The following is a 10,834-nucleotide window of genomic DNA, read 5'->3' as shown; positions in this document are numbered from 1 at the left end:
ATAGCACATAAATTAGTTAAGATTCTCATTCAGGAAGCTTTTTATATATCATATTTCTATTTTAACACTTTATTGCTATTTTCATTTTATTAACTTTTTCTCTTATATTTGTAGAGCTCTGATAGAACACTAAGATCCACTACAATTATATTTTTGCTGTCAATATGTTTAAAAATTAATTCAGCTTTTTTCTTTAAGATCTTAGATATTTTATCAATTGGTACAGATACTTCATAATAGTATTATTTCATTATCTTTGTGGTTTTTAAATATAGTTTCCTTGTTTACTTATTATATAAATTTTTTATTGCTTCTTTATGTGAAACTCTCTTCAAAATACTTATTTTTAATCACTTCATGCATGTGAATTTTGTTCCAATCATTCAATTTTATACTATATGTATCTTTTTAAAAATAATTTTCTTGGGGGATAGAGCAAAGATGGCAGAGTAAAAGCAGGAAGTTGCTTATACTCTCTCCCAAAGTCCTGCAAAATTCTGTAAGAAATGGCTCTAAACAAATACTAGAGCTGTAGAACCCACAAAATGATAGAATGAAACCCATTTCCAGCCCAAGACTGCCTAGAAAGACAACAGGAAGGGTCTATCACACCAGGCTGGGAGTGGAGCAAAGTCCCATGTGGCACAGACCTGGCCAGAGCAGGTCTCAGGGGACTTGATTACTGGCATCTGCAACAGTTTCCAGACTTGTCAACCCACAAACTCCAAAGATAAAGTAGAACCCAAATGTCAAAAGAGGTTCAAAAAGTCAATGAGGAGAAAATTGACTTAAAAAACAGAATTGATCACATGGAAAAGGAGGTACAAAAGCTCACTGAAGAAAATAATTCCTTCAAAATTAGAATGGAGCAAATGGAAGCTAATGACTTTTTGAGAAATCAAGAAATTATAAAATATAATCAAAGGAATAAAAATATAGGAGATAATGTGAAATATCTCATTGGAAAAAACACTGACCTAGAAAATGAATCCAGAAGAGATAATTCAAAAATTATCAAGCTACCTGAAAGCCATGATAAAAAAAAGAGTCTAGATATCATCTTTCAAAGAATTATTAAGGGAACCTGCCCTGGTATTCTAGAATCAGAGGGTAAAAAAAAGAAATAGAAAGAATCTACTGATTATCTCTTGAAAAAGATCCCCAAAAGAAAATTCCTAGTGATATTGTAGCCAAATTCCAGAGTTCCCAGGTCCAAAAGAAAATATTCCAAGCAATGAGAAAGAAACAATTTGGATGGGGTCAAAGTAGAGAATAGAACAAGTGGGAGGTGGGATAGGAGGGAGGGAAATATAGTCAGTCTTTTACAATATATCTACTATGTTATTGTTTTGTATTACCCACACATGTACAACCTATAGTGAACTGCTTATCTTCCCAGTGAGGGTGAGTGACAAGGAAGGAAGGGAATGAATCTGGAATTTAAAGTTTTAAAATCAAATTTTCAAATATATATGTGTGTGTATGTATGTATGTATATATATATATATGTATATATATATATATATATATACTCTTATTAATACTATTTTACATGTAAGTGGGAAATAAGATATACAGGCACTGAGGCATAGAGATCCACTGGAAAAGTTGAAAGGGGTATGGGAGAAAATATGGGAGAGAACAGATTGGAGGAGGGGATATCCTGTGGGAATGCCATTTTGGGTGGGTGTGTAGGGGAAAAACAGGGAGAAAATTTGTGACTCAAAATCTGGCAGAAATGAATGATGTAAATCAGAAGTTAATAAAGTATTTAAAGTTAAAAAAAAGAAAGAAACAATTCAAGTATTGTGGAAACACAATCAGGATAACACATGATCTAGCAGCCTCTACATTAACAGGTCAAAGGGTTTGAAATATGATATTGCTAAGGTCAATGGAGCTAGGATTAAAATTAAGAATAGCTTACCCAGCAAAACTGAGTGTAATACTTTAGGGGAAAATATTGACATTCAATGAAATGCAGGACTTTCAAGTATTCTTAATTGATAGATAAGAACTAAACAGAAAATTTGACTTTCAATTACAAGAATCAAGAGAAGCATGAGAAGGCAAACAGGAAAGAGAAATCATAATGGACTTATTTAAATTGAACTGTTTATATTACTCCATGGAAAGATGATATTTATGACTCATGAGGCTTTTCTCAGTATTAAGGTAGTTGAAGGTAATATATATGTATATAAAGACAGAGGGCACGGGATGAGTTGTACATGAAGGGATGATATCTAAAAAAAAAAATTAAGGGATCAGAGAAGAATATATTGGAAGAAGGAGAAAGGAAGAGATAGAATAGGGTAAATTATCTCACATAAAAGAGGCAAGAAAAAACTGTTACAATGAAGAAGGGGGGAGGTGAAAGGAATGAGTCAACCTTACTCTCATTGGATTTGACTTTAGAAGGGAATAACATAAATGCTCAATTGGGTATCTTACCCTACAGGAAAGTAGGGGGAAGCAAATAAGAGGTGAGGGATAATAGAAGGGAGTGCAGATTAGGGGAGGGGGTAGTCAGAAGCAAACAATTTTTTGAAAAGGGGCAGGTTCAAAGGAGAAAAGAGAATAAGGGGGGGTAGGATAGGATGGAGGGAAATATAGTTATTCTTTCACAATGTGACTACTATGGAAATATTTTGCATAACTACACATGAATATCCTATATTGAATTGCTTGTCTTCTCAATGGGGATCGGTGGGGAGGGATGAAGGGAGAGAATATGGAACTCAAAGTTTTAAAAACAAATGTCAAAAAAAATTACTTTTTACATGCAACTGGGTAATAAGACATACAGGCAATGGAATATAGAAATCTATCTTGCCCTACAAGAAAGTAAGGGGGAAATGGATAAGAGTGAGCAGGGTGATAGAAGAGAGGGTAGATCATAGGAAGGGGTAAACAGAATACATGTCATCTTGTGGTAGTAGGTAGGGGAGAGATGGCGAGAAAATTTGGAATTCAAAATCTAGTGAAAATGAATGTTTAAAACTAAAACTAAATTAATTAATTTTGATTAGAAATGGAAAAAAATTATTTTTCTTCTTTGGAAGGAATTATCAATTTTTTCTTCCTCATCATTTCTACTGTATCTTTTGATTTATAGAGCAGTTTAGTATGTTAACTTAAAAATAAGCTGTACTATTTTTGTTTTTACATTAAAAGAATTTCTAGAAATTCTATAGTTCATCCCACCTCTTCCCACCCCCAGAACTGACTCCTTCTTGCAACAAAAAGAAATAGAATTAAACAAAAATAATGGATATAGCAATTATTCTTGAAAATCTTTACATTCTCTCCTTGTAGTCTCCTGTCTCATAATAGAGAAGAATGAGACACGTTTTATTTTTTTGTTGTTGTTGTTCTCAGAAACCATTACTGGTTTTTGCCATTGTTCAGATTTTCAACACTTTTATTAATCTTTTCATTGTACATTTCTGTCTTCTCATAGTCCCTCTGAAACTGATTATTCTTATTTTTTTGTGATTTTGGAGGGATCCTTACTACCATTAATTGAGATAAGTATAATTCCCAGTTTATTCTGGGATGAAATTCCCTAAACCCTGGTGCTGAAAACTAATACTCAAAATGTGGTCTGATCAGGATGAGTAGAAAGTCTTTTATTCTCTTGTTGCTGAAAGATCTCTTTAAAATTTTTACGTATTTTGTTTTAATGTCACTTATATTTCCAAATATATTCTTTCCCATCCACACCCAAAGTCATTCTTTAGAAAAGAATAAAAACAAGGGGAGGGAAAACAGTTCAGTAGAACTAACAAACATATCACAAAACTCTGGCATTATATTTAATGTTCCACAGTCACAGTCCCCCATCTCTCCAAAGAAGAGAGTAGGTGCCTTTTTATATCACTCTGACAGCTTGGAGGTACAATGGATAGATAGTGACTGTGTCTGTAGTCAAGAAGACCTGAGTTCAAATTTGATCTCATACACTTACTTACTTGTGAGATCCTGGGCAAGTCATGTAACTTCTTTCTGTCTTAGTTTCCTCAATTGTAAAATGGAGATAATAGTACCCACTCCCTAAGACTATTGTGAAGGTCAAATGATATAATATTTGTAAAGTATTTAGCATAGTTTATGGTACATAGTAAGGGCTTAAAATGCATGTTTCCTTCAGTCTTCAGAGACAAGTTTGTCACAATTTCACAGCATTCAATTTTAATTATTTTGTTGGTAGTGATATGCCCATTTGTATTATTTTAGACATTGTATCAATCATTTTCCTGGTTATTCTCTTTGCACTATGTTTCTCTATATTAATCATATTTAACATTTTGTTCAGTGTAATAAGCATTCCATTCTATTCATAGAGTACCAAGTTGCCACATATACCATTCCCCCCAAACAGACCTAGATATCTCTCAATACAGCCCACAAGGACAATTTTGGCTACTGTATCAAACAAGAGATTCATCTCATATTGAACTTGTAGTCCATTAAATCACCTAGATTTTTTCCCAAATCAACTGCTATCTAATCATACCTTTGTCATCTCATACTTGTAAAGGTGACTCTTTGAAAGCAACTATTTACATTTATTCCTATTAAAATTCATCTTTTTAGATTTCACCCAGTCTTCTAGACTGTCAAAGACTTTTAAAAATATTGATTTTGTCATGCAAATCATTAGGTCTCCCTTCCATCTTTAAGTAATTTCTGAAATTGATAAGCAGTCTCTAAATAAAACTATTCAGTTTGTAATGCTTTTCACTGATAACTTCACCCAAATCACTGAAAAATAAAAAAAAAAACTGCAACAGCAGGAGGTTGTGTGTATCCCTGGGATCTTCCTTGGACACCTCCTGCCAAGTTCATGTTTAAAAAAAAATCTACTATTCTAAGTCTAGTCATTAAACCAGTTTGAAATCCATTCAAATGTATTATTGTATTATCTGTATTGGTCCATCTTTTCCATAAGAACAGCATGATATACTTTATCAAATCCTTTGCTAGAAATTTCTCTTTTTTCTTTCTCAATCTCTTTGTCTATATCTCTGAGTCTATCTCTTTCCCTTTCTTATTGTATTTGTCATTGTCTGTGCCTTTTTTTTCCCTCTCCATTTCTGGTTCTTTGTCCCTGTCTCTCATTTTTTGGATGGCTCTTCTTCTGAGAAACTTTACTTCCTGGGTAAGATTAGTTCTTGAAAAAGGCAACAAAGAATAGCAGGGAAATTTTTTATGCTCGAATCCATAAGCCCCCATAAAACTTTTTGCCCATTCTCTAATTATATTTTTTTTCTTTACTATTTCTTTGGACCCCTGTTGGCCCATTGAACTCTCTAGTGGGAGATAATAACAAAAAGTAAAATTCTGGGTCAAAGAAGCTACTATACTGAACCCGCCAACTTCCCAGTCTTTTCTCTCCCTCCCCGCCAAAGATTACATTTTTAAACTCTTATCTCATTGGTGATTAGAATGCACCACGGCCTATAGCTACAGAATAGTGCTAGGTCGAACAGAGGTATGATAATGGCGAGTCTTTGCTCATGGGAGAAGATGGCATATGTATTTGACTAGACTGACCCAAAGAAAGGAATTTTTCCTGCCCTCGTTTTCTACTGTTCTTTGGCCGGGACTAAAATATAAAGTCCCTACAAGTGACTTTTAGTCTTTTATGTTTAAGGATTCAGAAAGGCACTTCTGAGGGCAGTTATTTGGATCTTCCAAGTATTTTATTTCTACATGAGCTTCCTGAATTTGCCTCTGGCCCAGATGTTTGCATTTTCTATTTCTCAAAATGTCACTCTGCAATGTTGTTTTTGCACTATAGATATTATAATAAATGGCATGAAAAAGTAACCATGACTGACCAAATTTCAATAGGACTTCCAAACTTGTGACAACAGCATCCTATATACTCTGTTTATTATTCTGCATTTTAAAAAAAGTTAGAATATGATTCTCCTGGCATTTCCACTGGTAGTACACATGCTATTGTTTTCCATATTAATTACTTCAGGTAATACATTGTTGACATTTACTTCAGTTTACAAAACAATAAAGAGGCAAATAACATTAAAATGGTACTGAGGTAACCAATATAAAATAATGAGAATGTCTGGTATCACAATATTTACAAAGAAGTTATTCATTTATTGTAACGCTTGCCTTCGTGAGGCAAGGGCACTGCTTCCCCATTAAATTTGGAATCTCAAATTCTTGTTAATAAAACAAAGTTGTTGAGAAAAAAGACTTCTATGAAATTAAGTGTTGAATTGATTGCCTCCTACAGCTCATAAATATTACAATTTAATCTGTTCCTTAGTAGCAAAGGCAGCAAATTTTTTAAGGGTAATAAATACCCTGAAAAAGGGTGGAAGGGGAATGAAAAAAAAAGGAAGTGAATTTTCAGATGGAGAAATATGAATCCTTTTTTAATTCTTTATACCTGGAATGGAATATAAACAGTATTTTTGCTTTCAGGCAAAAATCCAAAAGGGATTAGGGGTGATCCAGTGTAGGCATTAGTGCTGCATAATTAAGATGTGTCTGAAGTTTCAGGACACAGCTTAAACAAAAGGGCTATTCTCTCTCAAGTCCTGATAGATTACTAAATCCCTTTGAAACTTTCAGTTTTGCAGTTTGGGCATTCAAAGTTTTAGTTATTCATTATTTAAGTTTTGTTAGGATGAATAACATTACAAATATATCAGATTCATCTGTACATATGTTTGTGGTTGATGACTCATATTTTCATAATAACTCTTTTCTAGTTGGACATTTTCTTCTAATGCTGGTAGACTTTTAGCTCAACAGGACAGATAAACATAAATTCATTCTAAATCACTATGCGTTTACTGCAGACATTCTTAGGAGGTCTTCCTATTCAGTTAAAAGTGTCTCTAGTGAAGAGTAAACAAACGGGCTAAGACACCACTAGGAAATAATTCTAAATTGAATTTTTAGTTATTCAGCTGTTGCACCCAGGGATTTTGATGATTTCAGTTGGAACGACTGTTTTTATGATGCATGTATTTTTGGCTAAAGAAAGAAAAGTAGAAAAATATTCAGACTCTGCTCTGGCTTTGAAAGAATACAAATTAATCTGAATTATTGAACTCTTACTAGGTGCAGGACATTATTCTAGCACCCTAGTGCCTAATACTTCTTTAATTTACTCAATGAAGAGTTATCAATTGCCTACTGGGTGCAGAGTATTGTACTACTGCTAAGGGAGATGAAATTAGATAATATAGCATCCCTGCTTTCATGGAGTTTATAATCTCATAGAAGGTAGAAGACACAAATACAGATAACCATAATACTGAAGAGTAATGTAATAAGTCTGTTAGAGTGGTGAAAATTTTAATTAAACACAATACACATGTATTAAGAACCTTATCTGTTCCCCACATTTTGCCAAGTGTTAGAGATACAATCACAAAACCAAAATGATCCCTATCATTGAGGTGCTTTAATTATATAGGAGAGAAACAACATATATACAAATAAGTCAAGTCAAGTGAGCAGGCATTTATAAATCATATACTAGATGCAAGGAACTCTGCTAAGTGATAGGGAGACAATAAAAGGCAAAGGGAGATCATATTCTTGAAGAGGGAAGAATATATAAATAACTAGAAGCATACAAAATATTTACGAAGTAGATGGAAGGTAATTTCATTCCTTCCAGAGGCAAAGGCACAAACGTATGGAGAGAACAGAAAGGTATCTTACACAATGTGAAATTTGAGCTGAGTCTGGAAGAAGTCAGGGAAACCAGGAGGCAAAAGTAGAAAGGAAGAGTATTCCAAGCATGGGGAAGAGCCAGTGGAAGGGCATGAGAGGGCAGATTAAGTGTGGAATGCAAGGAATAACAAGTAGGCCAGTGTTGCTGAGATCATGGATCATAAAAAGAGAAGTAAAATTTAAATATAAAATTTTTTGTTGTTGTTGTTGCTGTTACACTGTGCCACTTAACTGCTCTAAGAAATACACACACACACACACACACACACACACACACACACATATATATATATATATATATATATATATATATATAATAAATACAAAAACATTTCAAGTGGACTAGGAGAGAAAAATATCTGGCGTAATTAGAAAAGTTTTTGTGTAGGAGATTAAACTTTAGCTAAGGCTTGAAGGGAACTTTGGATTCCAAAAGGCAGAAGTAAGATGGCAAAGGTGCAGAAGTTGGAAATTAAATGTCATTATGGGGATTATCAAATAAATCAGTTTGACTGAAATATGGAATGTGTCAGGGAGAGTAACGTGAACAAATCCAGAAAGATGGCTTAGGGCCACTGTGAGGAGGTTGTGGGAGAGAAAAATAGTGAGAACACATGCTCCTAGGATCACAAGGCAGGGACATTAGGTGCCTAAGGGCCTTCAGTTCTAAATGAATAAGCACAGGTAAGTAACAAGGCATAAGACGTTCTGTGTTCCCTTGTAGAGAGCTATAGAGAGCTCTGGGCCTCTGACCTTATATCTGATTATTGTTGCAAGGCAGATTCATAGGAACTTTGTAAGAAGGGGATTTTAGAGAGAGTAAATCACCAAATGACCCAGATCGTTACCAGCCATCCCACCTTGTCCATTATAAGAGCACTGTGACTAGGAAAGTTTCTTAGCTTTGTATACATTGATTAGAGGGAGTTTACTGAAGGGATTTGATCATGAGAGTCTTGCATTCATCACCTAAATGAAGCTGATTAAACCAGTATTGGGTATATAGGAACTTCCCAAGACATAGCTGGGTCAGCCAATGATCAAATACTGAGTCACTTCTGTTAACTAGATCCTAGCAACAGGCCAATATTCACAGCCATATTGTGCTGAGTTTTAAATGTGAAATAAGAGTTTGTTCTTTTATTTAGAGACAATAGGAAGCCAGTGAAGTTCCTAGATCAGGAGAGTAGCATTGTTATATCTATGCTTTAGAAGTAGTGATTTGCCAGTTGTCCAATAAAATACAAGAAATGTTTATTAAGCATCTACTATGTATCAGACATTCTACTAACCTGTGGATATATGAATAAGTAGAAATAAAGACAGTCCCTTCCTTCAAGGAGGTTGCAATCTAAATGGGGAAAGAACACACAAAGGATGTTTAAAAGTGGTGGAAGGAAGATTTCCAACTGGAGGGGACATGACAATTTTGGAGTCAAATTCAAGTTGTGCAGCTATCAAGAAATACTTGAGACAGACAAGAGGGTATTTAGCCTGAATTATAGTGATGACCACTGTATGAGTGGAGAGAAGGGGGTAGATACGGTACATTTGGAAGAGATAAAATTCACAAGGCGTGGTGTTCTAGGAAAGGCCTGACTCAAGTTAGTCTCCTAGTAGATTATGTCCCAAATTAGTATGAAATGAGAAACTTGTAGATCATTCAATAGTTAACAAAAGGAATTTTATTTAGCAATAGCATAAAAAGGATATTCAACAAGGATATAGCACTTAGTTTTGACATCCCCCATTATATCAACACAGAACTGCATCTGGTCATCAGGTCAGAAAACAGTATCTTGCCTGGACTTGTGATATCTGCCAAATCTGAAGTCCCCCAGCTCTCCATGGGCAGGTCTTTTAATGTCCTTAGATGACCAGGAAGCCACAACACTTCAGTGGTTCCCTAGTACCTCCAGGATCAAATATATACATCTCTGACATTTTAATCTTTCAAACTTTATTATTGATTTGCCAGATTACTCTCCTCTATGCACTCTAAAATACAACTTCAATGGACTATATGCAGTTCCTTGAACATGGTGCTTCATCATCAAAAATGTGTTTTTGCATTGTTGGTGTGCAATGTCTAGAATGGCTCCTTATTTGAGACTCTCACTTTTACTGGATTCTATCAAGACTCAGCTCAAATCCCACCTTCTGCAGGAGACCTTTCCCAGTTCTCCAAGTGACTAGTATCTTCCCCTCACAGATTGCCTTCCTTTTATACTGTGCATTTCTTATATAGTGCTAGTTTTTTTTTTACATGAAGTCCCCTTCATTGAGATGCAGATTGCTTGAGAAAAGGGACTGTTTTTTGGTTTTTTGTTGGTTTTTAGCTTTCTTTGTTTTCTCAGAGTTTAGTAGAGATCATAACAAATGGTAAATGTTCAATGGATATTTCTTTTCTCCCTGATTCCTCCTGAAAGAAATCCCTGGGGGCGGAGTCAAGATGGCAGAGTAGAAACAGGACTTCTGCACAGCTCTGGCTTCCACCTCCTCCATTTCATGCAAAAGGTGACTCTGAACAAATTTTGGAGCTACAGAACCCACAAAATGACACAGAGAAGCTAACCTCCTGCTGAGGAAAGCCCAGAAGGCTGGCAAGAAGCGGCCAATGCAGCACTCTGGGAGCCAACCCCAGCCCCACATGAGCTGGAAGTCTTAGCCTCAGGGCAGTCACAGCCAGCCACCAGCCAGAGAGACTTCAGATCACCAGCAGCTGTGAGAGTTTCCAGAATTATCAAAACATAGATGCTAAGGACAAAGTGAGAAGTCAGTGCAGTTTGGATTTTGGGAACCGGTAGTTTGGGAGTGCGGTCTGGCCTTCATCCCCTAGAGGGAGAAGCTGCTAAGGTGCCACACCACCATGGTGGCTTTCTGGCCTGCAGATTGTAGGGGGACCAAACAATCAATCTGAGGGATAATCACTCTTCCTTTAACCTGATTGGATCTGGATCACTGTCTGGGGTGGATGTTCTGGGGTGTGAGACAAGCTTGCCAGATCATGTGGAGGCTTCAGAGAGGGCACCCAACTAATACCTTCAGCAGCTGAGAAAGTCCCAGCAATTGGGATGAAGCTCCATTGTCTGGTAGCAGAGTCCTACTG

This window comes from Petaurus breviceps, unplaced genomic scaffold (assembly GCF_028583685.1).
Source record: "Petaurus breviceps papuanus isolate PSGF00001 unplaced genomic scaffold, PetGlider_PUasm1.0 77, whole genome shotgun sequence".
Classification (NCBI taxonomy): Eukaryota; Metazoa; Chordata; class Mammalia; order Diprotodontia; family Petauridae; genus Petaurus; species Petaurus breviceps.
This window is presented reverse-complemented; position numbering follows the sequence as displayed.